Source organism: Pseudopodoces humilis, chromosome 2 (genome assembly GCF_049639895.1).
Source record: "Pseudopodoces humilis isolate 2021_Gansu_Grassland_sample_001 chromosome 2, ASM4963989v1, whole genome shotgun sequence".
NCBI lineage: Eukaryota > Metazoa > Chordata > Aves > Passeriformes > Paridae > Pseudopodoces > Pseudopodoces humilis.
The window spans coordinates 29,399,527-29,425,624 of NC_142201.1; the positions used below are offsets into that span (position 1 = coordinate 29,399,527).

Here is a 26,098-nt window from a genome sequence, read left to right on the forward strand (position 1 = left end):
CTCTATAACAGGGAACATGGATGAACACAGTTAGGTTAATAGAGTTATGCTGCCCTGTCACATCTGGAAACCCAGGTTGGGGGAAAAAAAATCCAATTAGCTCCAACTCGCCTTACTGTAGTGGCCCTAAATCAGTCCCTAGATAGCTGTTGCACCACATAACTGCATCCCGCAGTGATTGACTACATGCTCTATAACATTTGCCACAGATGGCAGCCACCAGCCAGCAGAGATAGGTGCCCATTAACAGAGAGGCAGAACTCAATTAAATGTGCCTCCTCCAGCCTCAGAAAGGTGGTAATGGTTTGCAGCAGAGTTGCTTCTTAGCAGATGCCCCTCCCATGCAAAAGAGGTTGCTGGTCTAAATTAAAAGGAACACAAAAAAAAAAAAATCACAGAAATAAAACCAAAAAAACACCAAAAAACCAAACCAACAAACAAAAAAAGGGAAGAAAATAGACCCTACAAAATATTATTTCCCTCTTCCCCCCCTTTTTTCTACCTCACTGTAAATCACCCAGGCAAAGTGAGAGCTTATAACCTTCCCTTATTCCAGGCGCTAAAGCTTGCTGTGTGCAAAAAAAAAAAAAAAAAAAAAAAAAAAAAAAAACCAACCCAAACCAAAAAAAACACCGTGAGAGCCTGGCTGGATTCTCTCAGTTAGCAGGTGTTGGAGGCCTGCAGGGATCTGCAGGTTAATTAATACTGACTTACCAGGGTTGGGGAGCTTATTAGCCTCCACCCTAAAAAGGAGGAAGACAGGAGGAGCCCTCTGGGGAGAAGGCAGGTAATGTTTGTGGGCAAGGAGGCTTGAGGCAGAGCTAACACTGGAGAAAAGGCTTTAGGTGGGGCTTACGAATTAGGTTTTTATCCCTTTTCTCTCGATACAGACAAAGTTGAGGATAAGTGTATTTTTACATTTTAAAGTAAGTCTCTAATTTGTTGATGGTTAGCAGGAGTTCTGGTAGCTGCTGTGCAGAGGTCAAATGGAAGTTCCCCACTCCATAACCCAGAAGAGCCAGGTGAGTGCTTTGGCTCACCTTTGCTGTCTCTGGCCCTAAATGAGGAATTTTTAAGGCCTGTAAGGTTGTGGGGGGATATATTTCACTTCCAAGTCCCATGCTTGACTTGCCGGCGTTGCTGTGGTCACTTGCCTGCGTGTCATAGGACGTAGGTTGCTTTCCAATCAAATCCAAAATGTCAGGGAAAGTATCGCTGGCCAAAGCCCTGTTGACTGTGGAGGAGAGAAGGAGGAATGGGAACAACACAGGAGGGGGATGGGCCAACTGTTTAGCATAGCTACAGCATCTCTGCAGTTGTTTATAGCTCAAACAGCCGGCTGATGGCACCTATTTGCACCTTCTTGCTCAACGATGTCTCTATCTCCTCCTTCCCCCTCCTCCTCCTTGCCTTTGAGGTGTTGACACCCTGACAAACTCAGCCCTGGCCTCCCGAGGGAGCAGGGCGAGGTTTTCCAGGTAGCGCCTGGCCCAGCATCCCGCCTTCCCTGCTGCTCCCGACCCTTGCCCACAGCATCCTCCGGCATCTCCCCAGGGACGAGGGGAGCTCCGGCTGGGGCAGGTGCCGCACGTCCCAGCACCGGCACAGCGGGCTGTGCCAAGGCGCAGCTCTGCCGCCCGGACAGGTATCGGTGAGGAACACGGAGCACCCTGGAATGAGAGGAAACGAGAGCAGGCAGAAAACACAGAGGCTTGGTCTGGGGGGAAGTGAGAAATGGGGAGTAATCAATTACTTCAGGGCACCTCTGAGAAAGAGCTTAGAAGGGCGACAGGCATAAAACTGATGCCTGGGGATCACCCTTGTCATCATGCTGGGCTTGTGAAAGCCCTTCTCTCCTCCAATATGTTGGATTCAGACCTCTCATCGATGGTGAGTTCTCAAAGCTTACCTGTGTCAAAAAAAAGTTCCTGATGCTGGTAGCAATTGCCTTTGAAAGCGTTTAAAAGAGAAGAACAATACACATTTTTATTTGGGGCGGTGGCGTGGCTGGTATTCCGGGGAGTTCTACTAGGCTCCAGGCTACCACTAGTCCCAATTCTCAGGAGAAATTTCTGTGTTTCATTTCACGTGAGAAATAAGAATAAACTCGTTCCCATTTCAGAGAGTTTGCTGGGATGCCCCCTTCCCTCCTCCAGCATCTGCAACCAAGATCTAAAAATCACAGAAGCGATGAGGGTGGTGCTCACCGCCCAAGGATAATTCCCAAATTCCTGCCCCCACACACGCACATCCCACTGAAAGCTGATGCCTGCAGAGGTTCAATCTCGGGCCACCTAGTGGCACTTCATAGCAATCGGTATTACAGGCAGCTTCAGGATGCGAAGTCCCCAAAAGAAGCAGGAGATTGAGGAGATTCGGAGGTAGCTCAGAGGTCCGAGCAGGCTTTGCGGGAATTGCACCTTTTTGCTGCTGGCTGTGCCATCCTTTGGGGCGTGCACCGAGTGCTGAGCACCTCGGCAGGAGGTAGCAGGGGCTGCAAAGCCATGCAGCCCCCTCGCCTAAAACCTGGCTTGCCTTGGTTTCCTTTGCTCCGGGCTGAAAGCACTCGTGTTCAAATGCCTTGGGTGGACAGAAACCCTCTCTCCTGCGCAGAGGATGTGCGGGGGGTGTGGGGATCACCACGGGGCTCTGAGAAAAGGACCGGGGCAGGGGGAAAGGTTTATTGTCCAGAGATAGGGAAGGGGGAGTTTGTCTGGTGCCATATCCCTACAGGCACTGCTGGGGGGCACCTGGAAGTCAGTGGAAAGGAAGTCCAAGCAGCTCTTTATGTTTTTAGGTATTTCCTAAAGTGCTGTGGAATGGACATCTGAGTCTGGAAGTAGCCAGCTTGCATTAATAAGTCCTGGAACATGTGAAGCAAAATTAAATTCATCATTCTGACTACTAGTCTTTGCATCATGTCAAAGAAGAGCTTGACTTGTTTTTTTTTCTCCTGCTTTCTTGAGAAGGAAACACAAATCTGCAGAAATAATAATTCATTCCCCCTAGAATTAGCAGGTCCCCCAAAAGGCAGGTCTTTAAATTTCTTTTGTGTTTAATGTTCCATAGTTAGGAAGCTTTAGACACAGCAAACATTTGTTTTGCATAAGAAGGTGCTAAGAATCTCACAAAGTCATTGCTTGCCAGAGCTAGGAGTTAATAAGAGCAACAAATGTCAAAGGTTTACAGTAAAATCATGGATATTCACAGTACTATAATATGGGTAACTGTCTCTAGAACTCATTTCAGTCTTCTCAAAGCCAAAGTTTTCTTTTTTATTTTCTTTCTTTTGTTTGTGTGTTTCATTGTTGTTGTCTCTGCAGAACATAATCCAAAATATCAAAAAGCCAAGTGAAAGTCTGCTTTAAAGGGCAAAATACATAATATGTAGAGGCAAGGGTATTGCAAGAATGTGATGATTTGCCATATCAATCATTTCTATGGCAACAGAGGAGCGTATAACAATACTGTAGAACTGAGCAGAGGAGACTGGGCAAAAAGAGATCATTATTTTACACTATCAATATTTTCATTTACTTGGAGAGATAGACTCACAGAATGCGGAAAACCATATGTGAAATATCCCAAATTATTATTTATAACTCCACATTAACAGTTTACAGAAACAAAAAATATATTGTATACAATGACCATGTCCCTGTTCTTCCAGGGAGTGTTTGTAAATCCATATGACTGTAAACAAAGGATGTGTTTTGTGAAAGTGTATATAATACTCTTGGAGTGTGTGATTGCATGTACAGACACAGCGACTGAACTTTAAATATCCACAAGTTTTGCCTTTCCATGCGTTTCAGATGAAAATCATAATTTTTAACACAAAGAGTGATCATTTTAATATTTTTCTCATAAATGTATTAGAAAAACATACATGTTTTCTGTGGTGGGATTTAGCTTAGTTCTAGCACCTGAATGTGAGATACAGCTTGAACTCCAGTGGTAGGCAAGGAAGACCAAGCCCATAGAGTTGGTAGAGCCTTGCAAGCTACTTTGTTCCTGAGGTTGATCCCAACATTTGGTCAGCCAATTTGCTCTCCAGACTCCACTATCTATAGGGTCTAGATCCTTACTGCCTGTACCGAGAGCTTAGACCCCTTGCTCTCACACAGACACTTGGGCTTTAGACGCCTGAGGTGCAGTCCAGCTGCCTGCCCATTGATGTCTGACACCTTTTCAGACCCCCTGGGTTGTTGTGAAATCCCTGTGGGGCTGGTGCCAGACCTGTGGGAGACTCCTGGAGCATCAGCTCACAACAAAACAAGATAACCAACACCAAATGGCATTAGAGCTGAGGTGATTGGATCAAGCCCTTCAGAGAGTAGCAGCAGGCAAGGAGTCAGGTATGGAATCAATGTGGGGAGTCCAGGGAGCAAGTCTGGATCAGCAGGGGATGGGGCAGAGGGCACAGGTACAACTACAACATAGCTGGGGCAAGGGCTGGGCACTGAGCTGTGGGGTCCTGTGGGAGGCTAGTCAGAGCAATTTTCTAACACCCTAAAATCAGGGTGAGATGAATCTGCACTCTTGATGTTCATGTTGAAGATTCCTGCATTTGAGTGTGGCACCCACACTTCTTTTTCAGTAGCTGGGAAGAAACAGGAAGTTGTATAATCTACTCTGAAGATCTGCAATTGAAAGAGAGAAATTACTCCCTGAAAACACCTATATCTCTCCTCTGACCACAGGGGGAATCTCAGTGTAGATGGGTTTGCTGTAAAATAGGTCAGAAGTGCCCAACTAGATGTACCTCTAAGAACCAGAATGAGCACAGATACGAGTGCTTATGTCATCAGATATGAGATAAAATGGACATGGATGTAGCCCCACAATGTGGAGCCTTCCTATCCATTCACAGGCATTATCTCTATCGTGATACTGGGGGTAATATCAACATGAGTTGTTTAGATTAAACACTGATGATGTCACAGAAATGTTTGATGCCTGGGCCCTTAAAGGTTATTCTGTTTCCTGTCTGGAGGACAGAGAAAAGTACATACTGCCCCTCACTGCTGTTCCCCATGGGTCTATCATTGCTGTTAATTCTCTTTAGCTGCCTCTGCATGGCAAGAATATGTTGAAATATAATTATCTTTCATTTTAGAGCAGGGTCAGGCAGGGAGCAAATACCAATTCACACACAAAAGAGATGTGTATTGGGGGTGATAAGCAGTAGACTGACAGCTTTGTTCTTCAGCTCTTCCTCTGCAGGAGAGCACAGACCTCCTCCCATTTCCCAGACAGCTTCCACACCTGACCTTGTAAGAAGGCAATACAGCCCCATATTTCTTTTCTCAAATAGGCAGTAATTAGTCTTGCACACAGTGCTGACTTTGACGATTCTGACATCTCCCTAACAGAAGTGGAAACAAAACCATGAGCTCCCAGAAGGTTGTCTCTTCACTTGGAGAAAGCCAGACACAACTGTTTTGAATTAAGGTACAAAACAGCCTCCCACAGAAGGCCAGAGATGGTGCTGGAAGTCTCCTGCACACCTACGTACAAACACATACTATAATACAGTGTAGATCATAGAATAATTCTGTTTGGAAAGGACCTGTCTGGGTGCCTTCCATCTATTGGGGCCCTTTGCTGGAATGTGGTTCTCTCAGAACATGTTGCTTAGGGCCTTGGATAACTGTCTTATCAGGATCTACAAGGACAGGGGTTTCTGAATAAGAATCAAACATTCCCCCCCCCCCCAGCCCCATGAGGTTTGGTTTTCCTTTTATCTGATTGAGATTGCCTTAGTTGCAACCTCTGCCAGCTGCCTCTTGATTTGATCTTGACCTTCACTGCAGCTTCTCATAATATCCGTAGAGCCCAGCTGCTGAAACAAATGAGCAGAGCGCATGGTGAGTGGAAAACTGGCTGCATTGCCCAGCTTAAAGACTTGTGGTCAGAGGTACAGAGTTCCAGCTGGTTGCTAGTGGCCTCCCTCAGAGGTCATTGCTGGGGCCAGTACTGTTTAATATCTTTGTAATGAGCATTGCTTTCCCCTTGTTCACAGAGTCTGCCATTGCAGCACAGGGTGGGCAGGCATGATTTGTCCTTGCTAAGCCCATGCTGGCTGTTCCCAGTGATCTGTCCTTCAGCTTCCAGAAGATATGCTTGTAATCTTTCCAGGTTAGGCCAACCAGCCTGCAGTTCCTTGGATCCTTTCTCACACTTCAGGTGTGACATTTGCATGTTGCCATTCTTTGGAGGCCTTCCAATGCCCACAGCCTTCCAAAGATGGTGAAAAGCCATGGCTTTCATGGTCTCTCTTAGCACCCTCGAATGCATCCCGAGTCCCATGGACTTCTGTCCTGCTGTCTGCAGGCCATGTGCATTTTACAAAATCAAAGCATGGCCACATACAATTTGATATTCCATAGCCAGCATCAGGAAGTGCAATCTTTCAGCTGTGTTTTTCTAGAGAACTACTCATGTGTTTGTAGTTTTTGGCTGGGAGATTAAATAGGAAACCTTTCTGGTCTCCATGCCACTGCTTTGCAACTGAAAGTGGCACTGTCTGCAGAGAGATACAAGTCACGCTTTTCTTTCCTAAAAGGACTTGCAAACACCATCCACCCCACCCTTAGAAACTCTGCAGTCCTTAAAGGAAACTTTAATTCCTCCCTCATAAATGTCTCCAAAATCAACACAACACTCCCTGGAGAATCAGGAACTGGAAAGCAGGTCTGAAAGGCTTGTTGTTTTTTATTTCCTTCACACTTTCTGCTACTGTAAATAATGTACTTGTTGTATCGAATCCTGCTTCTTTCTCAGCAGAAAAGGGTAAGGGACGTCTGGTGGCCAAACTGGCTGCAGGCTTCCATATCTGAAGGTGCTGAATGGATCCCTTCATAGCTGACCTATGGAAGATGTTGCTCACAGGTAATTAATTGAGTTGGATGCTGCATGTTAAAAAGTTGCACAGGTCTCTAAAAGTGTGTTTCTGGCCCCTATACTGGCCCCCCAACAAAACTGAGTCACTAGACGAGGCCTGGTAGAACTACTAGATCTTTGGACATATTTAAACAAATCTGGAGGGAAGGAAATTCTAATTCTTCCCTGAAAGCACCAAGCCATCAGTACCAAAACCAAGATGTTAGCGTGACTACCTCAGATTCTTTTGAAGACAACAACGAATTCTTAGAAGCTGCAAATTGGCGAAAAGGTTTTGTGTGAAAATACATTTTTTGTGCTAGCTATGTCCTTATGCCAATTGTCAGAACATTTCACTGTACACTAGAAGTTCTCTCTTTCACTGGCTTGCATGTGGTGATTTAGTTAGAAAATAAGTGTAAAAACTGTGGGTGCCTGTATCTCCATAGCCTTAGCACAGGAGAGATGACAGTAAGGAATCCAACCCCTTGCTCCCCACAAACATGTTCAGAAGTTGAATGCAGGGATTAGCCTCGATACTCCCTACAACATTGCATCAACATCATGTTTGCATAGTTACTCCCAGTCCCAAAACAAACAGTAAGGAAATAGTGAATCAGACCACAGAGGTTTCCAGAAACCTGAGCAGACAGACTGACTGAGGTGCTTGTGCAATGAATAAAAGACTGTCACTTCTCCCCAGCCAAACTCACTCTGGAGTAATTTACTCAGTGTTGCATGAAGCACCTGTAGTTTCATCATGAGGACTTTTATTATTCTGCTGTAGGCTTGAAGCTGAAAAAATATTCTCTCATCTGAACACCCAGTACATTCAAGGAGGCTTTTTGCTTCAGAACAGGTCATTCCGTGATTAACTGAAACCTGTGCTTCCTCAGCTGAGCCATACCTGCATTCCTAATTCATTGTAGGTCAAACTCTGTTATCCTGATTTGGGTTGTCTGTTAGAAATAAATAGGACTTCCTCAGAAAAGGTATTGATAAAAGATGCAGGTCTAGAACCAGGTATACTAGACAATGAAGTAGTTCTATTGAATTAACAAGTATTTTGAGGTGAATTAAAATTCCTTTAAATCATAATATACAAGAGATAAAAAGATCTGTGAAAATATTAAAGCCAGAAACATAAATATTTTTTCATTTAATGAAATTGCTTAAGATAGCCTTGGTTTTACTTCATGGCTTTTAATCAGCTGTTGTCAGAGCCCATAATCTGTGCAGCCACAACTTTTTATTTACATATTTATTCTCTAGAGGATCAAACACAACAGATTCAGCAGCTTCCATTTTTCCACTGAAGTTAAGTTTAGAGAAAGTAAAAGCAACTGTAATCTGTACCTTTCAGGTATGAAACACTTCCTCTAAAATTAAAGAGAAAACACAAAACAAACAAAAAGAACCCCCTTTATCTCTATGCCGAGATAAATCAATCTGTGAAGGTAACAAGAGTAATGAGGGAGGAAAAGGTGCCAGTAGACAGGTGTGACCTGGCTTTCATTAGCCATATCTTTATCTAACTGGGTGGAGACACAAAAGAAACAAAATCTTTCCATTTAGCTGTGTCATTATGGGGTGAGGCACCCTGGCTTTGGTGCACTGAAACTCTGACAGTGGATACAGTCATGCTCTCCCACTCCAGTTGCTACATCTCTTTCCCAGCCTCTCAAATGTCACCACTTTCCCCAGCTAGTCTCATCACTGGAAAGTGGTTATGTATCCAAAAAGCACATGTGTCTATATCCTTCCAACACACCAGCCCATTACTGGTACTGCAATTCGTGGCTCCCATTTTCCCCTTGTTCCATTTGGTCCTCCAAGGATCTGGACAGTTCAATTCAACAGGGACAATGCAGGTCTCGGATATGTACTTGCTTACACCCACTGGCTGCAGAAGAATTTCACCTCCAGTTCTAAATGATGATTTGCTCAGAGGAATTTAAGAAGACAGCTGGTCACATAATATACGCAACCCTGCCTGTGGCTAAAAGTATGCCCATTAATAGTTTCAGAAAGAGAAAATAAGCTTATACCTCTTTTCAATGAGCAAATAAGGCAGTTAGGTGCACTGCAAGTAAAACCACATAATTTCATTAACTGCAACTTCTGAGATAGCATAATGGTTTTTCTATTGGTGATTAGAAGCTATTCTGCAAATGCTTCATTAATTTAGCATAAATTACCTGCAGAAATGCAAAGAAAGAAAGAAAATGGTGTGCAAATCAGTTGTCAGGAGGAAAGCTTTAGTCCTGCAGCCAAAAAGCATGTTGCTTACTGCTCAACATGAGCTGAGAGTCAAATCCAATAGCTTGCAGACATCAAATATTTTGCAAACATCAAATAAAATATCTCACAAAACATAGTTTGAATATTGTTCCAGAATATTTAGGCAATACTTTGAAATGTTTCTATTCAAAGACAACTGGGAGTTTTCAGTGTTTCACTGGTTCAAACGGGTCAGCTCCAGCATAAGTATTATTTTTCTCTGTTTCTACCAAGAGAGTAGAAAAATTCTAACACTTAATATGTTTAGCAAAGCTAATGCTGTAGCTGGAAGCAGCACAAAGAACATAAGGCTTCACTGTGCTATCCAGGGATTAAAACTGGCAAGTGTATTTCACTAGCCTGTTTTTTTTAACAGAGTCACAGAGCAGAAACAAGAGAGGCACTTATTGCACGGAGGTTCTCCCTCGGAATGAAGACTTGCTCCTATGGAGTACTTTGTGGTGTCAGGGTGAGACCTCACACAGAGGGATGTCCATCCCCTACCTGGGTGACTGCTGGAGTGCTGGGGAGGATCTGCAGCCTGGTGTGCAGACACACCTCCTAAAATACAGCCTGGCTTGTTGGGTTAGTGCCAACAGCTCAGGACAGCTTTCTGTGCTGCTGGTGGAACATAGCTGGGTTTGTACCAGTCGCGATTTCTTGACATCTCTTCCTACAGCTCCCTTAGTGCACCTTAACCTGCTGCAAATGCATTTTTATGAATCACTTCCTGGAGCTTTCAGGTGTCACTGAACTGTCACAGTAACAGAAAACAGGAACCATATAACTCACATCAGTTTACCTTCATCAGCCCAACAGACACATCCCAAATCCTCCTGCGTTTCACAGTCCACACTGAGCATGGGGGAAGATGGGCAAAGTGGGGGGAAGCACTGAGGACACTGACTTTAATGGCATTGATATGACTCTGTATGAGATGTGGGCTAACTCTAAACCCCAGATTACAGGACTGCAAGGCAATCTCTTGTGTCCCCTCCTCTCCAGCCCAAGAATCTCCCCCTACAGCTGATAGTAAGGATCCTTACCAGTAATGGTATCTGGGCAGCTGCAGCCTAAAACTAACCCTCTGCTGGCACTCATGATGGATTTTCAGTAACTTGGAACACAGCTTGATTTTTCTATGTATAAATACTGGAAGCAGCAATGTGATTAATGGCATTGTCTCCTGTCATGAAACAGGGAAGTTTGATCCAGAGCCAGTGCTGGGAGGCAAGGGGAGATGAAGCTTAGGCAAGGATTAGGGTGATTATGGCTCCTTCTCCCCTGAGCTTGCAGGTCTGACCACGCACCACCCAGGTCTCAGGTCTTTCTTTAGGCTTTACAAGTCATGTTAGTCCAGCCCAGTGTTAGTGGTCAGAGGTGGTGGTACAAGAGATATTACAGAGAGGCACTACAGAGAAAAACCCTCAGGAAAACTCAGTCCCAAGTGAATTATTTCAGAAACTTTTGATGATGTTTTTCTAACATAGATCAGGCTGCCCACATCTGATCCCATAGAAGAGAAAGAGCATGACACAGCAATTGCCTTGAGATAGATTGTCACACCAAGGACTGCCCTTCCCAGACTAGCAATGTGGTGTGCCCTCCAGTGAGAAAACTGGTGGAATAAAACAGAAAAATCCCCAGATTTTGTAGCCCTCTTGGATTCACTAGCCCACTGTTAGAAGCAGTGATATTTTCCCCATTTGGTGGAAGATTTAAGACCAGCCTCTAAGTCCTTCAGTTGAGCTTGTGTGCTAGGAGGTTATTTCATATGTTTATGTGGCTACCTCCATGGGACTCTGCATTCCTCCTTGTTCACTGATCTTTCCCACTGTGTACAAAGGGCTTTCCACCAACCAGGTTCTCCACTTTCTGCATAGAAAGAACTTTCTACCAGTTATCATATTTCCTTTGCAACAGTCAAGTCCTCCTCTGTTACAAACAACTCCTTTATGTGTCTGCCACACCAGGGCAATGGCTCCCAGCGCCAAAAATGGCTTGGTCTGGCCTAAAGCTTCTTCTTTGGGCACACTGCTTACTGGTGGTGTGGGGGAAGCTGGAATACAACATGATAAAACTTGTTTGCCAGAGTTGCCAAAGGTGAGTCTGTTTTGCTTCCTTGTTTGCAGCACCTTGACAAGGTCAGGTGGAAGCATCTGGCAATGAGTGACTCACTCAAGGCTGCCTTGTGAGTCAGCAGCGCAGGCTGGCAGGGCTCAGGAATGCTGATGGTTGGGTCTCCTGCTTTCCCTGTGGTTGCCCTAGCAAAGCTCTCATGGGTGAGTACAGAATGGAAACATCTCCCATAATGAGGATTTCCCACTGCAATTCTTGGAAAAGCTGAATTGCTGCAGATTTACGAGCTTCCATTCAGATCTTCTCTAATTTCTCTTTTGAAACCCCATTACCTCCATCTGTGTTGCCTTTTGCATCAATCAGCCATTTTTACTTGATGGGCTGTTTTTGTGTTTGTTTTGTTTCTTGCAAACTCTGATAAAATTTCACCAGCTGAATTTTGTAGACTCCTTCATTATTCACATCTTGTGTGCAAACAAATGCAGCCTGCACAAGGAAAAAATACATATCAGCATAATTTTGTTTTTCTAAGAAAGCAGAGAAGTTCTGAGTTCTACCCAAATCAAAGCAGTTTCATTGCTAAAAGAAGTATTAACAAAGATGACAGTACTACAGCAAAAGAATTCAGAAACGTTGCCCAGAAATTTTCTTCCAGCCCCATAACTGATTACTTTGCAGCTTTCCTTTCAATGGTGTTCAGTGGCTGTGGGTCAAATTCAGTCTGATGCTGAAGACTGGCCAAATTTAAACCTTAAATGATTTCCTCCATAATTAAGGAATAGGGTCTTCGCTCACAGGTTGGTGGGGCTTGTCGACAGAGCTTTAAACTAGACTTGAAGGGGGAGTGGGATAATACCAGGCTTGCCTGTGACAAACTGAGGGATGACACACCAAGGTTAGAGGGACAGAGTGCTAGCAAGGGCCCTCAGCCTGTTGAGTCCTACACCAGGCTCATGGCAATCCCTGGGATCAATACAGCCTGGGGGGAGAAGGGCTTGAGAGCAACCCTGCAGAGCAGGACTGTGGGTGCTGCTGGATGAAAAGCTGGACGTGACTCTCTTGCACTTACAGTCCAGAAAGCCAACTGTCTCCTGGGCTGCATCCAAAGCAGCAGGCGAGGGAGGGGATTGTGCCCCTCTGCTCCACTCTGGTGAGAGCCCTCCTGCAGTGCCACATCCAGCTCTGGGGTCTTCAGCACAGGGAGGACATGGGCCTTGGAATAGGTCCAAAGGAGGGCCACCAAGATGATCAGAGGACTGGAGCACCTCTCCTATGAAGAAATTGTTGAGAGAGTTGGGGTTGTGCTGCCTGGAGAAGAGAAAGCTTCAGTGAGACCTTATTACAGCTTTTCAGTCTTTAAAGGGAGCCTATAAGGAAGATGGGGACAAAACATTTAGGCTTTTGCATGGGACAAGAGATCATGATCTTAAACTAAAATAGGGTATATTTTTTAACATCCTAGATTTAAGGGAGAAAATTTTTACAAGTAAGGTGCTGAAACATTGGAACAGGTTGTTCAGAGAGGAAGCAGATTCCCTATCATTAGAAATATTCAAGGTCAGGTTGGATGGGGCTTTAGGCAACCTGATCTAGTTGAAGATGTCCCATTTCATTGCAGAGGGTTAGACTAGAAGACCTTTGAAGGTCTCTTCCAACTTAAACTATTCTGTATATTCTACAATTCTGTTAGTACTCCTGAAGGCCTTCAAGTTCTCTCCAGAGTGATCAGTGACAGTTTGCAGAGGGACAGTGGGTAATAATTTTGTCTTTACAGAACCTGTGGTATGGGCAAGATGCATGAATAAGTATGTAGGCAGACATCCCCACAAACGAGCACCACCCAGGACCATTCTCAGAGTGTAGAGCTAGAGGAGATGGAGTTTAGCCCATGCCTGTTGCATTCAACCATCTTTAGCACTGTATCTAGTGGGAAGAGGGCTTTGATTGTGCTAGCTGCTAAATCCCTGGGAATAGCATTAGTCACCATGGGCCAAACCCTCAGGCCAGCACCTTTTAACAAATGAGGTGTGTTGATCACCAGGAGCCAGCAGCCAGGAGAGTCCCTGTCACCAATTAATTAATACAGAATGTGGGGGGAATTCCACAAAATACTAGTCTCAGCTCAATTGCTTGCACCATCTGAGGACTAAACTGGATCATTTCACTGAGCAGCACTGATCACAGTAAGCACACCCAAGAGGGCAGTGACCTGAAGTGTGATGGTGTAGATGAGGGCTGAAGCAGAGGGGTAAATTTCACAGGGTCAGTCAAATATTGTACTGTTCTTAAAAAAAAAAATCTTCATTGAGTTACTGGCTATTTTCAGAACATGAAGGATTTGGCTCATTCATCTGGCAAGTTGCATATTTATTTATTTACGAGAGATGCTGACATCTAGACTAAAAGAAAAAATATTATGTGGTCACCTTTGAATTACTGTTGTGTGGTAATATGACTTTTCTGAAACACATCAAACTTTACATTGTACAAATATTCTTGGTCATTTTAAATTAAGCGGAAGTTTTTACTTTGGACTGTGTAAATTTTAAAACCCCTTGACAAAGAAGATACTTTTTTTCCCTTTTTCAGTTCACAGCAGAAAATTCTGATCACAGAAGTTCCCATTCCAGAATCTTTTAGCCAGATTGTAGAAGGGGATTTTTTTCAAAGAAGAGGAAAAAATTTAATAGAATTTTTGTCATGTGTTCTGACAGAAAATGTTATTTATGATAACTGGAAAAACAATGTCATTTAATGCTCGTGGGAGTCAGCATCAGATGGTGACCTGTTCCCCATTATAGCAAGCTTTTGTCAGCTCTTGTCTAGACCAAAGCAATGTCATTCACATGAGTGATAAGTCATGAGCTCTTAGGAAATTCCAGCAAGTGCAGAAGGCTGCAATATTTCTTCTCACCCGCACAGATTAGGACTAGTACCCTCTTAGTGTTTTCCTGCACTGCTGACTCCAGCCCAAGTCTGTTGTCTCCAAAGCACTCAGTAGTCTGAGTCCCAAACTGAAGTTCCTGTGTGAAGACAATGACGTCCAGCTTTGCTCCTCACCAGGCAGAGAACTTCCCATAATGGCATACCCCATCTTAGGGGCAATGTGCTCCCCTAGAAACTATCAACATCACAAACCTGCTTCTTTTGTGCCAAGTGCAAGACCTCTGCTTTAAGCCTCAATTTTTCTACTTTTTTTTTTTCATGGCTCTCAATAAAACACAAACACACTACCTGTGATGCTAAGGCGTGATGACAAAGCCTTTTTCACATGTGCTCCTGCATATGTCAATGCAGCTGTTACCTAAAGGCACAAGCAAAGCTAACCATTTACACACTGAAAATTGTTTAGCACAGGAAAGGGAAACCATTCAGGGATGTTAAAACAGTTACCTAAAAGGGAAGTTTTCTTTTCTCTTTTTAAAACTCTGGGTATTTGGCCCAGTTCTACGGAGACTCACAAAATACATCCTTACATTAACCCTCCTATTAAAGGAGAATGAGCAGTTCTGATAATTGATTATTGAGTCATCAGGACCTTGTGTTTGTTGAATTAATTTCCCCTACTCAAAGCTGTAGTATCAAGTTCTATAAATGGATGGGCTTCCAGTACTGCAGTAAAGGAACGTTGGTCAGCAGCATTTTTGCTCAAGAAAAAAAAAAAAGGAAATACTTCCTGCTCCATGATTTTCTGTTTGTACTGTATATTTTTTCCTCCAGGTCTCAAAAGACAAGCATTGACAGAAGCCACAGATATAGCAGAAGATATTGTTCCTAGGATGGGAGTTCCTCTGCACTAGGTACTTTAATCAGCCAGTTTGAGATAGAGATATACATCTATATACACACAGGTAAGGGACAAGCAGAGCAAAAAAAAAAGAAAAACAAACATGAATCTTTACATTTCAAGAACTGCAAAGGCTTGAGAGAGTCAATGACAGTCAAAAGACTTTCCCTTCAAATAATCTTTGAGGTATGACCACCATGCAGAAGGATGTATTTCATTTTAATAAACAGTGATATAAAAGGCAGATAGGAATGCACAGAGCAACAGAAATGGTTTTTCCAGAAGGCAGTTCTAGCCTCAAATTGTTATGCTCTCAGCTGTACAACCTGTGTTTCACAATATATAATATTTCATGACCAAGAGGGGATAAATTTTATTCAGATCCCTTCTATACCTACATTGAAAAGGAAGTAAACATTATGTCATCATTAAGCAGCTTAGTAAAACTTAGGTTCTGTGGATGAAAAAGGATTGGCAGGAGATGTCATCACATGTCAGGCTCAAGTTTGCCAGTCTTACACCATGGTAACTGTACAGGGCCCAATCTCCTCTGACACAGCAGGGGTTACCAGGCTTCTTCACTAAGCACAGAAACAGCCTAAAACTAAAGAAACCAGCTGAGGAATAAATGCCCTGGCAAAAAGATACTGAAGGTCAAATTCTGAGCCTAGTCTATAGCTGTGTTGTATTTGGATATCTAAGCAGATAGCTAAAGCATGCACGAGTGTGCATTTGTTCACTAATAAGGGGTTACTGCAGTATGTTTTCTCCTGATCCCTTTTTTCTCCTCAGGTCAGTACTTTCACCCATGGCCAGGTCCCCAGAAAGGTTACTGCTGTAGAATGATAAGTTGCACTTAGATAATGATGACAAGAGTTTTCAAAGAACTCGGTTTCAATATGGGCTCACACATGTAACAATCCAAATTTTGCTGAGATGTCACTCGGAAACGCTGGCTAAACCCAGCCTCTAAGAGCTGCTGTATACTAAGAAAAGGAGAACTATAAGGTTCTGATTAAAAGCCCGTGGCAAGTCCCAGTTGCTTCAGAATATCAGAAGTTAGTGTAAGCACTGTGACTAAAAGCTACATTGCATTGGCTTTGCAGGGTGACTGGCAGCACCACTGAAACTGGCCACAGCCTGGGCATTTCATCCTCACTGTTTCAGAGGTGTATCAACCAGTGCTTTTGGAGAAATGCACAAGTAGGTTGTTCTTCTCCAAGCTTGTGGTTAAACCACACTAAGCTGAAAATGCAAAAACCTCACAAGGCTGCAAAATGCTTTTCACTGTCGCATGTAGAATTAGCAGCAATATTTATAAGGGCTGAAACAGAAAAAATCTGATGTGTGTGCTGATTATTTCTGTCCTTGAAGAGAAGTTCCCAGGTCCTTATGCTTCAGGCATTTCTGCTAGAGCTGAAAGCAAGTCTTCTATATCCGTGTCAAGCTGCAGAAGCTACTTTAAGAGCTCAAGCAGACTTCCCTGGTTTTAACCAAACCTGGATATTGTGCCTAATAGATAATACCACCTCTATTTATCCAGGTATTTTTAATTTATTAGGAGCAGTTGCTACCTTATTAGGTGCATTATAATTAAAACAGGCACATGAACAGGATTAACTGGCAGAACATGAGCAGCTACCTACCCAACAAAAACAAACAGGACAAAATACCACATTAATAATATTACTAATAATGAAAAATTACGTTTAACATGCACATCTTACTTCATAACCTCTTATCAAAGGGTTAAGGGTTTTTAGCATGCATTAATAGTTAACAAATTTGGTTTCAGGAAACTGAAAAAGCTTTGTCATACCCATTCTCAAATTGTCTTAATTTATTTCAGCCTAGCAGACAGTGAATGCTAACTGCTTTGTCATTAATGTGTTCATCCGTCCCTTATTTAAGGTTCTTCCTAAATCCTTTGACACCTCCCTGAAGGTGATAATACACTCTTTAATTTAAGAGTCATGTCTTATTGCATTCATTTTTGGAGGAGCAAGAAGAAAACTGAATCAATCAAACTTGCACAGAGCAACATTAAGCACTGTAGCCCTTGATTAAATCTCACTTTCCAAGTAGAATTTGGCCCAAAGAAAGAGCATTTCAATAATAACTAATCACAGCATTTAAAAGAAACCACTTGGTTTTTTATATAGCTTTAAAACTATGCTAAATTGCTCACCTTAAGTAAGAACTGTAGATGCTGCTTTATGTTTTGCCTGTTAAAATATGATGTTGCTCCAACCATTGCTTGTACTCTTTCAACCCACCCAGGGAGATGTTGTACAAGGCATAACACTATGAAACTTTGCCAATGGCTTCTGGTGTGTTTAACTGCAATGTCTCAGTGTTCTGACTGACCATGGTAGCCTGCTGTTTAATAGGATTTGCTCAGGAGAACCCTTACTGGAGCTTTTTGTTAATTCCCAGCCCAGGCTTCAGCAGCCTGCGTGAAAGGAGGTTTCATCTTGTTATGATTTGCTTGTGTTAACCTCCTTGTGTGCCAGGAACTGTTAATGAAGGAGGGCAGCTGAAGAAAGCCACAAGATGAAATAAGAGAGAGAGGGGGAAAAAGTAATTTGGATGGCAAGGTGTGGTTAAGGGTTTCAGAGATGGAAGATTCCTTCAGAAAAAGTGAATATGCCCCTTTACTGAGGCCTCCAATTAAAACTGAAATGAAAGAACCCATGAGAGTGAGCCAAAGATCAGAGAAGAAAGACTTGTGAATATTGACCCCGCTGGAGAAGCAGAGGCTCAGCTGCAAGGTACATCATGGTCCCTTAGCTGTTCAGCTGCTGGAGTGCCATGCTCCTGGCTCCTGGCCTTCTGTGCCTCCCCTCACAGTGAGGAAGAAAACAAGGGGATGCAGGAGCATCCCTCCAGCTCTTCTGCCAGCAGAGAGCCAGGTCATGGCTGGAAGTCCTTCCCATGCATTTCCACATGGGTAAAGAGTAACTGTATGGAAAACAGCATTTGAATTTAGGGTATGAAAAACGGGTATTGCATAGTAATGCCACAGTAAGGTAGGCTTTACATATTCTTTATGTATTTTTTCTTGGTCACACTTCATTTCTACAGACTGTAGCCATAGCTGTGACAGTAACCTGCCATTAAGATGCAAGCTCTAGAAAAATGTTCTGTACTTTGTAGCATTTGTAAAGAAATGACTGTGCGTAGCTTAATGCAATACTTACTGCAATTTATGCAGGTATTTCTTAACTATTTGCATCCTTAGGTACACTAATGCCTGTAAATGGTGTGAGTGATAAAATAATTCCGGGGTAACTTCTACAAACAAAATATTTGACATCTGTTTTGTAGCTAAGAAAATTGGAAAAAGACAAGATGACAGGTGCAGAAGCATAAAAAAGTATGTCATAAGATTGCCTGATATCATTCATATAGATCACTTGACTGTGATGGCAAGTTAAATCATGCTGTTTTCCAAGATTCACTCAAAGTCAAAATTGTATATCTACTAAAACAAAAGCTTTGTGCATTCCTAACAATATGTTAGCATCTCTTTAAATTATGAAAACCATTAAAGACTTGATTTAAAAATATTTTTCCCTGTGGCCATTAAGGCTTCAAATTATGGAAAACATTTCTGATTCTAACTTATTGTTGCACCATTGAAAGGGGAATAATCCATTTTCTTCTTGATTATTTTCAAGACAATTGAGGAAAATACATTGTAAATATTTGAAAAAAAATTTGGCAAATTGCAAAAGCATCAGAAAATCTTGTTAAATACTGTTTCTGTCAAGAATCAGATTCAAAGGAAAACTAATTTTAAATACTACAGGTTAATGGTCTTTTTAGGTTTTTTAATTTTAAACTGTTATAAACATTTTATTAAAAATAATCCAAGGATATACTGAAAATATTAAAAGAGGTAAGAAATCTCTGTGATTTGTTTATCTGAGGGCAACTAGGATGGCATATGAGAGAAAAATATCCAAGGTACATTCTCTAAAATGCCTCTTAAATGCCTCTTAAAACTAAATTTTGTCTAAATTTTTGTCTAAATTTCCCCCAGTGATTCTATCTTCCCTGATGGTTGCACTACCACTGGCTGCAATAGCAATGAGGTTGCCAGACTGGAGTCACTGTTTATTAAAATTGGTTCCACATGCAAGATTTTAACATTCAGCAGAAATGTCAGTCAAAAGTAAAGGGCAAAACCCTTCTCCATATTCTGAAGTGCTCTCCATACTCTCTGTGCTTTTCAGGTAGACTCCTGCTTAGTAACTAAGCAACCACATCCTGCATCTCTAACACACACATTTTGATCTTACCAGAGGATTTTCTTTGGCAAAGTTTACATTGAATCAACTGTAGATCTGCAGTTCAAGTCTGAAATGTGCTTGTTATAAAATTGTGAATTAAATACTTCAGTGAATAATTGTAGGTCTGCAGATCATCCCATTTATGAATACTGTAATCCACATTGACATTTTCAGTTGGGAATGTATCTTCTACAATAAATTGAGAAAAGGGAATTTAAGCCTCATATATCTTTTGGCCCATATTGATATAATTTTTAAAAATTAACAAGTTGAGTGTGAATGCTTGTTGTCCCACTGATTATAATACTGCCTAGGTTTGCTTTGCTTTATCCTCAAGGATCATAACATTTAGTTTGAATAAGTAATCAAAACAAAGTCAACAGAAAATTGTGAACCTCCTTCTGGAAACGCAACATTTGAATTAAATGTTTGCCTCCCATGAGTAAGTCACATGGGCATTTTCACAGAGAAGTATTATGCTAGTAAAGATCACATGATTGCATATTCATAGAAAACAAATATGAAAGGATTACAACCACAGTTAAATGGAAGTTCCCTTTTGAATGCAAGTGAATACTTAGGGTATGTATTCACTCAGCTCTAGTACTTGCTCATGCAAAATTCCAACAGTACCAACCAGAGGGCCAGTTCCACTTTACAAATAGCACACAGTCAAAATAAGAAGTTTGCAGAGGTGGAAATGTTTTATGTAAACCATCTGAGGAGCACTTAGCAGTAAGGAAAGTATTTGTAAGGGTCAGAAATGAGGGAGTGTAGTTCAAGATCAGGATCACATATCAGGACCGTAAATGAAGGATGTTGATCAGTCCAGAGCCCCTCCGTGGCTGGTCACAATCCAACCACCCCAGAGCTCCTTCATGTCAGTGCAAAGCTATGGGGCCAGAGCATAAACACACAAACTCCTCAAAGGGGAATTTCAAATCCAATTTCTCACAAAGGTTAATTTTGTAATTTATTCCAATGAAAACAGAGGATATCAATTGGTATAGTAGACATCTTGTCGTCCTAAACCATATCAGTCTAATCTAATTCACTAAATTGGGAAAAAGAAACACTATCTCATTCTACCAGAGCAATTGCTCCCAACCTTTATCAGCCATGTGTTTGCTGCTAGCTTCAGTTCTAACACAATCTGTGTGGGCATACAGCATCTGTATCTAGTCTAGCTGTATGAACTGGCCCAAGTAAAAGATTTCTCTTTATAAGGTTTGCCTTGGCTCTATCTGTACACCGCTGCAGCTAGAGCAACTCTACTGCCAGTAACATAAATCAATGTTCTGCTTATTTGAATGAAAGCCAAGCATAGGCAAGTCACAAATGCTTCAGATGCAATTAAGAGAGACCATGCAGCAATCGTGGAATAAATTGAGGTGGTCAGGGATGTCTGGAGGTTATGTAATTCACCTCCCTGATCAAAGAGGGGTCCTGGTGGATCTGAACAGGTCAGATGGGTCATGGTAGTTCAGGTTTCATTGTTCCTACAGTGGTTAGGCTTATTAAGTCTGTTAGGGTGTTAGATAAAATATTATATGAAAATGTCAGTTATGTAACTATAAGCAAGGCATAAATCACACTATCTCCTACTGTGTTTTCTAGTCTGAAGGATAAAACAAGATTTTTAAAAGAATAATAGTAATACCGAACTGTATGCAGTTTTAATCATACCACCCCTGACACTACATGCATATAATGTTTCTCTGATGTACCATTTGGCCTAAGATATTCAAAAGGTGGGAAGATAAAACTACATAACTCATGTAACATATGCTTTACCCTCAAAAATTATTGAGGTAGAATTTGTATTTGTTACAATATAATTCAGTTTCAGAGGAGTTAACTGTTAACTGCATTGTCATTTAATTATGCAAACACTATACTGAATCTTTCACCAAGTACTTTCAAGAAAATTACTGGTTAATGTGGCTTTTTAAGTGAAACATTTTCACCTTTTGTTTTAATTAAGAAAAAAGAAAGAAAGCATATATTTTCACAATAAAGTCTATATTTATTTTTGTGGAGGAGGGTGATGTTTTTGTCTTTTTTCAAAACTTTTGTAGTTCGACTTTACTGTGAACACATTTGAAAGCTGCCCTTAATGCCATTCCTTACTTCAGAACTAATTGATTCACTGTGTAAACATTCCTGACACACAAATGCAATCAAGGGTTTTTTGCATGTCGTCTGCAAACCAGGCACAGGAGCTAGAGTAAGAACTGCTGTTTCTAGCCTCTGAGATAGATGGGGCTTTTCTGCATGACTCACCCCTGCTTTTATTGTACAGGAATTTTTTTTGTCTGTTCAAATTACTCTAACATGCAAACCTAGCTAATCATTATTTCAGAGTTTATAGCACAGCTGTTAATAATAGATTGTCCTATTAAACAGAAAGTTAACTGCAGTATGCATCCAAAATGTAGAAAACAAAACAAAACCACAAAAAGAATGTATCCGGGAAGCATCACAAAATGCTATTTCTACTTGGAGGAGCAAGCACAACGTCTTCTGCCAAGCAGAAATGAAGCAGTTGCTTTCTCCTGCAAGCATTACCTCAGCCTCTTCTGGACAGATAGGCTTTTATCCCTATCTCCGTCTTCATGAGTCACTGTATAAACTGTTTGTCTGCCCTAAGCTGGTCCAAAGAGCACGAAATATAATGAGCAAGTGTCAGCACACGGTGGAAACCACAATCCTCAGCTCCACAGTCACCTTCCTAGAGGCACTGCCCTACACAGGAGCACGAAGGGTGACCAGCAGGGCCCAGTGGGAAGTGTTCACACCAGAGTCTCTCCAGACAAGAGAGAGACAGAGCTGCTCAGACAGACCCTGCTACCAGTTGTGGCTGGACCAAAAGCAGTCAGAGAATTCATCCTTCATCCTAGTTAAAAGAAGATCAGTAGATGACACTGCCCTGGGCAGCATCTGGAATTAACCATGTGCCAACAGACAGTTAAGTGTTTCAGTTCCCGTGTTGAAGAGATTTTCACCCAGACACTCCAAAACCAGGTGATTTGAGATGAGTGAAGGACTGAGTGATTGTCAGTGATTGTGTCCCATCTCAAGTCACCAGGTCTTAAGTATTTCTAATGGCTTCACATCTTTCAAGAGATCTCAGTCACGCAATGATTGCATTGTTTGAATCAGTTTATTCTAGTCATGACAGGACACATCCCAATTTACATATTATTTTGTGTTCCCAGCTCACTCATTAATGTTTAATGCCTCAATTCAGCCATCAATCCCCACTCAGCACAACGATTCAGCTAAGTACATATTTAAATTTAAGCACATTCTTAAATGCTTTGCTGAAATGAAGCAGTCTCACAAACATGCTGACATGCTCTGCTGAATTGGATTTTCATACACGAAAGAGTTCACATGCCATAGGCACTTAGGAGAGGATCCTTCCTCTTCCTCATGTGCATTCATGTCCAAGTAAGTGGCTTATAAAGGACACAGCATTTCATAATGTTAAAGCATTATACTTAAGGAGAAGGTGGTTGCAATCCTGTTTTGTTTTTGCTGTTGCTTCAAATGTCATGACAAAACCAGAAATAAATTTTGTATTTGTTTAATTATTTCAAGTGATCTATTTCAAACTAAAGTTTGAAAGAGAGCTATGACTGACAATCTCTGCTCATATTAAACTGATCAGATTTAGGTAATGCCTGATCATTGGCATAATGCAGATATCAAATGAAGGGAAAATGAGTAAACCTTAGCACAGATGTAATTTTGTCCCTGGGGCCAACTAGTAGGGATAAACAAACAAACAAACAAACAAACAAATGCCAAAACAGTAAAATGTACTGACACATTTCTCAAACTGGGATATTTGCCTTTGGCCAGTGGGACTCTTACAGCAACAGTGGCCCAATTCTTTTAACTTTTCATACGGAAAAGTTAATGATACGTTGCTCCAGGACCTTGGTTTGGTGGGTGTGAGGGAAGGATTGGTATTTTTGATTTTCCTTTTCAAGCTCTTTTACCCATTCCTTCTTAGATGAGAATGAATGCAATAAATACTCTTCAGGCCTTTGCAACTCCACGGGAAACATGCAATATACTGTAGTCACATCTGTTCATTGCTGCTGGTAGAGGTGGAAGCTGTACTAGATTCACTTGCTTTAATGATTATTTCATACATACTTTTGCTTAAGTATTAAAATATCTTATAAAGCACTTATTTTTAAAACTGTAAATATCTGAGAGATGTTAGCACTTGCCTTTACAAGACAGCTGTCACCAGCAAGATCTCTTACATAATCTGTTTACCTTACAAGGCATCCAAATCTCCCAAGGTATCCAAATCTTCTCTTGAATGTAGGATGAGGGGGCTGAGGGCAGCCAGTAATCTGAACAATTTTGTGCTAAAGACACTCCTTACGATGTTTTGGAGATGTCTATTACCTCAAAGTTTGGTTTAAATTTGTCCTAGTTATGGGTGAAAGCCAGAGGAAGGAAGCTTTTTTCATACACCTTTTAATCTGTTCAACCATATTCCTAATTTTATACCAATTCTTTTTTCAGTCAAAGTGCATGCTCATTATATACTCTGTAATTTTATGCAAGGAGTATGTCCATGACAGCAATAAAGAGCTTTGCAGCTTTCAGCTTATGCAAGAATAAAGACTTACTACAGCTTGACCTAATCTTTATCCACCAGTCCTGTCTGACTGGTGTAAACTGAAGAAACTGATTTAGTACAATTTTCAACCAGATTCTATTAACAGCCTAGCATTTAAAGTCAGAATCTCCCTTCTCTCCCACTCACTCCCCACCACCACCATCAACAACATAAAAGCAAGTGTTAGAATTATCTGAAAGGTAAAGAGTAATTTTTGAAAAAAAAATGGGAAAGCCCTAATCAAATAGAAGTGTGTCAAGACCTGAACAGCACACAAATCTGTCTATCTCATTATCTGCAAACTGGGCAGGAAAAATGCTGTGTCCTGACTGGTATCTCTCAAGCCATGGACAGTAACTGGACAGGTTTTTCTGTGCAGCAATTGCTTCTTTTCATCAAAACATTCCTGAGCAGTAGGTGTTATCCAAGGACTTTCTGATCTGTGTAATCTCCCTTACTTTAGTCTGTTACCACAGTAATATTCTATTTACCATTCTTCAGTTTTAGCTAAGTTGCAAATGTTTTTTGGGATTTTTCCTGCTTGGGTGTCTTTGAGCCTAAGGAATTTCACTGTGTAGAGCTTCAGATAGCCCCAAAAAGTCAGTTATTGGTCATGTATGTTGAGAACTATGACCAGGACTCAGAAGCACATGCAAACACATAAGCAAGCCAGTTGCTGGAAACTGGAGATGAGGTTTCCTCTTCTTAGGTGCATGGGGTGGAGGGACAGGCAGTGAGCATCCCAGGCAGCATCTACTGCCTGACCTGCTGCAGAAGCTCCAGGAATTCTTACATGGCAGCACCACACAAGTCTTACAGCTGCTGCAATTTCACTGTTGTTAGTTCTTACAACAGCTACTTCAACCTGAGAAAGCTTTCACTCTACAGTATTTTCAGGAGTATTTGCTAAGTTAAATGTCCCACAGAAGAGGTCAGTAGACTGCAGACATACAAAATCAAGACCAAAATACAGCTACTGAGGGAAGCTTCCACAGTCAGCCATTAAGTATAATTATTGATGGCAGACTACTGGTTACAATACATATACTAACCTGTGTTTTTGGCAGACAGCATTTTCAAGGCTTTGGTTCAGGGGCCCTTGAGTGAACATCTTCCTATGTGCTTCTCAACACAGCATGAGGCTTCACAGATTCAAAGCAACCCGAACCATAACCTGACATCTGTGTGCACTGCTCCTCAAAAACAAGGTACATCAAGGGACCAGAAAACCAGTAACCTGTCACCTTAAATTCCTATTCCTGGTGTCGTGCTCCCTACCCCTGCTTCCTACCAACGTGTTGGCTTTCGTCTGTGGTCATAACGAAGGAAGCAAGCCAGTCTGTGTCATACATGGGGATTTCAGGAAGCTAATTAACAGAAGGGAGCTGTGGGAGTTTCTGAGAAGCTGAGCTCTGATGTAACCCAAAGCCATGAACTAGTAAGCTTTTAGATGCTCCAGCCATACATAATTTAAGTTTGTCAGTCACATGGCAGCAAAGCTAATTTTGCATAATGGATACTTGTGATGGAAAAGTGCTTACAGGGTTTCAGCAGAGCAGACAGACCTTTCATTTATCTGTATCAAAGAGAAATTAAACAATTATGGGAGTTCACAGCATTCCTGTTGAAAACTCTGAAAGTAAGGCTTTAAAGATGTGCAAAACCTTCTAAGATGGCACTTGTGATCACAGAATCATGGAATCATAGAATGGCCTGATTGGAAGGGACTGTAAAGATCACCAAGTTCCAACCCCCCCTGCCATGGGCAGTGACACCTTCCACCAGACCAGGCTGCTCAAAGCCCCATTTAACCTGGCCTTGAACACTTCCTGGAACGAAGAATCCACAGCTTCTCTGGGCAGCCTGGGCCAGTGCCTCACCACCCTCACAGTACAGAATTTTTTCAGAGTTTTACAGAATTATTAATGCATAATCTAGGCTTAGTTTGAAGCTATCCCCTCTTCTCCTGCCACTGCATGATATTCAGAAGCACCACTGCACGATCGGCTTTCCAAGTTGGGCAGAATTCCTTTTCTAGCCTGCAGGTCTTACCAAAAAAAACCACAAAAAAACCCCACCAAATAAATAAATTAAAACACACAAAGAAAACCCCTCCAAAACAAACAA

The 26,098-nt window shown here is 41.8% G+C and overlaps 1 long non-coding RNA gene across 2 annotated transcripts; it reads left to right on the forward strand.

The window, feature by feature from the left end:
• The first annotated feature begins 782 nt into the window (after nt 1-782).
• Nucleotides 783-2,929, forward strand: LOC148184823 (uncharacterized). Of its 2 annotated transcripts, none has more exons than XR_015772009.1 (3): nt 783-845; nt 954-1,022; nt 2,798-2,929. It is a non-coding gene; the product is annotated as an uncharacterized LOC148184823 (long non-coding RNA). The 2 variants fall into 2 exon arrangements; XR_015772008.1 differs by having other exon boundaries at nt 957-1,022.
• The last annotated feature ends 23,169 nt before the right edge of the window (nt 2,930-26,098 follow it).